Source organism: Larus michahellis, chromosome 7 (assembly GCF_964199755.1).
Source record: "Larus michahellis chromosome 7, bLarMic1.1, whole genome shotgun sequence".
In the NCBI taxonomy this organism is placed as follows: Eukaryota; Metazoa; Chordata; class Aves; order Charadriiformes; family Laridae; genus Larus; species Larus michahellis.
The window spans coordinates 53892213-53896479 of record NC_133902.1 but is presented as its reverse complement, the minus strand read 5'-3'; positions in this window follow the sequence as shown (position 1 = coordinate 53896479).

Here is a 4267-nt window from a genome sequence, read left to right as displayed (position 1 = left end):
ACTGGGGGCTGATACCCCTCCCTGACCTCCCCTTTGTGTCGTGTGTCGTCCCCCCCCCGGCTCCATGTAGGCACATGCCACAACTGAGCTGGCATTAGCCTACAACAACAGCCTTTGTTCCCCTCCCTGCGGTGGAACAACAGGACATTGTGGGCAGCTGCCCGCGCTGGCAGGAATTGGCGGCAGGGTGGCTTTGGAGGATGTACCCTCCGCACGCTGTGCTTGACGTTCTTCTGGCAACCTCGTGACTAAATCCCCTCTAAACTGTGTTTTTCACGCAAATCGAAAAAGCTGGGTGTTTGGGGTTTTTTTTTTTTTTGATCCGTGAGACGATGGCTAAAGCAAGAGCCAGGCTGCAGCACGACAAAAACAAAGCGACAGTGTTTTTGCCCACACGCTACGGCTGGGGAGGTCAGTTTGGGGCTGATGCTGCAGAAATAGGTCATTCCCTTTTCCCAGGGGCGAGTCTGCCCAAGGCTGGTATCACCCATGGCACCGAGCCCCCTCTGTGCTCCATCATCCCACCACAAGCCTCCAGCCAGGAAAGTTTGGGTATTTAGAAATCGAATTTCAATGAATTTGTCATCTAAATAGTGCTCAGCTTGTAGGCTGATGAATGTCAGGAAGGTCCCCAGCATTTTTGCGGAGTTCCTCATGGCATTACTAGTTTATTCTTTGAGACCCTCCCAGCTCCAGCTAGAACAACTGATTACAGAATCACAGAATCATAGAATGGTTTGGATTGAAAGGGACCTTAAAGATCATTGAGTTCCAACCCCCCTGCCCTGGGCAGGGACACCTCCCACAAGACCAGGGTGCTCAAAGCCCCATGCAGCCTGGCCTTGAACACCTCCAGGGATGGGGCAGTCACAGCTTCTCAGAAAACCTGTTCCAGTGTCTCACCACCCTCACAGTAAAGAATTTCTTCCTGATATCCAATCTAAATCTCCCCTCTTTCAGTTTGAAACCGTTGCCCCGTGTCCCATCGCTACAATCCCTGATAAAGAGTCCCTCTCCATCTTTGCTGTATGCCCCTTTAGGTACTGGAAGGGGCTATAACGTCTCCCTGGAGCCTTCTCTTCTCCAGGCTGAACAACCCCAGCTCTCTCAGCCTGTCTTCATAGCAGAGGTGCTCCAGCCCCCTGACCATCATCGTGGCCTCCTCTGGACTCACTCCAACAGGTCCATGTCCTTCTTGTGCTGAGGGCTCCAGAGCTGGACACAGTACTCCAGGTGGGGTCTCACCGGAGCAGAGTAGAGGGACAGAAGCCCCTCCCTCAACCTGCTGGCCACGCTGCTTTTGATTCAGCCCAGATTAAGGTCCATGTAATGTAACTTTGATTTTCTCGTAAGCAGAGCTCTTTTCTTCTGCAGCAGTGTCTCTATTTTTAATCCAAGTCATCAGTTAGTTAGATATTTTCCATTTCCTAAACAAAACTTCTAAGGTGTAACCGGCAGTTTCTGTATTCTCCAAAGGGAAATATTCGGTACAGACATGTTCTTCTGCATCAGCCGCGTTCTAGTAGAGAGGAAGGCAACCAGCAATTTTTTAGCACCCATTTTCCTGGTAGTTAAAGACAAGATTTCTCATTAAAGGAAGAAACTTTGTTTTGCATTAATCCTTTTAAATATTGAACGGCTCCTGGGCAGCAGTGGATCTTGGAGTACGAGCAACAGTATTTGTTTTTATATGCGTATACAGTATTTTTCCTACAGAAAAAAGAATATGACTTCTGATAAGTACTGGAAAAGATAACACTGGCGAAGCAGAACCCGTCCCTCCCCAGGGGCACCAGCACTGACTGCTACTGTGCCCGGCTGCTCCAGCCGCATTTTGACTCAACCTCCCGAAAACATGAGGCATCTAGGCCTGGAGATCAATTTATTTTTTTTTAACACAGCCCTTCAAGCCTTTTTATTAAAGCCTGGCTGCTGGTGCAGTTCTTCCGGACCTTTTCAAACCACCCGTTTCAAACTATTTAACTAGAGGTCGTATCTCCTGTAGCTGTTATTATAGAGCTAAGGCAAGGGCAGGGGGAGAGGACGTGACCGCCCTCGGAAAAGGGTCTTTGATCCAAGGTGAAGACCGGCTTTTGCTCTACAGATCGCAAAGCGTTCCCAAAAATAAATCTCTCCGAGAGCAAAGGCAGGTATGGTAAAGTGTGCCTTTTACCCCTCCAGAGCTCACGGGTCTCCAGCTGGGAAAATACGCTCAAAATTTAAATTTCCCTGGCTGTACCTGTGCTGCTGCCCGTAGCACCTGCTGGGAGCACAGCGCCGGCAGGATTAAACGCATCCCCACGGGTACAGTGCTCCAAAACCAGGGCGTTTGCAAACCCTGCTGTACAGAAATGCGGAGAATCGCCAGCAAAAGAGCTTTTGTCCCAGTCAGCTGTGCAAATAGTAAGGCCGCGGAGACTGGTCCCCAAGAAGTTTTTCTGGTTCAAGAGAACGGACTTAGGGGGAAAAGGAGTTTTTGGTGAGAAACAAGGCTGTGATAAGGCACCCTCCCAGGGCTGGGGCAGCTGAGGAGAGGGTACATCCAGGGGAGCTTGGCTTTATGTTAAGGTTTCTCAGCGGTGCTAGTGTGATAAAGCGATGCTGCTGTGCGTCGGAGCTGGGAGCAAGCAGGTGCAGGAGCTACAGCCCGGCAGTTTGGATTAATCACGGCACGTTGCAAAGGGATGGAAACTGCTGGCTGACCCAGCGACCCATGGGTGCTGAGCTCCCATAAAATACCCAATAACACAAAAGTAGCATTCTACTAGTAGATTGTATTTTAACTGCACGTGAAATGGGGGATCAGAATTGAAATTCTGTTTGCTTACCTCCTCTTAAAGCAAGGCTGAGCCCAGCCACCACAGCACACGTGGCACTGCTCTACCTCCAAAGGGAAGAGGCCTGACCACCCTGAGCACCCAAAGTACCACGAGAGGAGCCGCTCTGCCTGGCAAAAATCTGTTACAAAGCTGGAATACTTCTTTTTACGCCATTGATGGAAATAAGATGAACGAGTCGCCCTTTTCTGGGTAAACAGAGAGACAAAATGGTGGGAGAATGCGTATGGATCCAGTGAGGGATGCTCACCTTCCAGAGAAGCTTTGGCTGGTCTTCTGTGAACCTTTCTGGTTTGTCCTCCCCTTGAAAAGACTATCCTTAATTAAACCAACGTTTCTTTGAAAGTTGGCCTAATGTTTCCTTTCCATTCGCGGCAAGTTCTGCCATCTCTCAAACCCTGGTATTTACGCCAGGCAGCAAACATGCCCGTGGGTCCCCCCGAGCGTGGCAGCCGGTCCCTTTGGAGCACAGCAGCGCCAGCACAAAGTGAGCAGAGATGAAGAAAACCACTTTGAAAGCCTGAAAACTCACTGAGGAATAGCTATAAAACATCGAATGCCGAGAAATACATCAAATCGAGCAGCTTTGACTCAGCCCAGCATTTCTGATGCAAGTTTAGCATCGTGCTGGTCTGTCATTCAGCAGATAGCAAGGCATTAACAGGTATAGGAGAAAATATCCAAACGAATGGCACTACGGTTTTGTTTTTCCAAAAGCCACTAGATGGGGATGCAAGGACACTTTTCTGCTCTTTCTCTTATGCCTGGATCCCCATTTAGTTGTGCTTGAGCTGGCCTTTCCCAGAAACATGGGCTCTTGCTGTTGTTGCTTTTTCTTTTTAGGAGCTGACAGAGGTCATTTGGAAACTTATCACTCGCTGACTTTTCATCCTGTACGAATCAGGCCTTAGGCACCAGTTAGGATGCGATTACTGCTTGCCGAATGTTATTCTCTGCATCAAAGCCTGGCAGAGGGAAGGGTGAAGGGCTTGGCTTTCAGCTTGCGGATTAGTCTTCTTTTATAGGCTGTGGAAAGGAAAAGTACTTTATATTGAACACAGTGGAGGAAAAAAGGCATTCAGCAAACTGGTAATCTCCAAAAATGGCCGTAGTTTGGAACCGTTACTGTGGAAAAAAGCCAGGAGATTTTCCTCAGGCTCAACAGTCAAATCTCTGGGCAATTTTTTTTCTCCCCAAAAATCCATATTTCTCCTATGAATAAGAGAGATAAAATCAGAAAGATTGGTTCGGCAGAGGCCTAGGCAGGATGAGCCCTGCTCTCTAGGGCAGGAGCACTCCGTCGATGTGTACCATGAGCACATACGGGCTGGGGGAATCCGTGCAACGCACAAGTAATGCTGCAGGGGAAAGGAGTGAGGAGAGCTCCTACTACACATTAATTTTCAGCTCTGACCTCCATTCACCTTGGG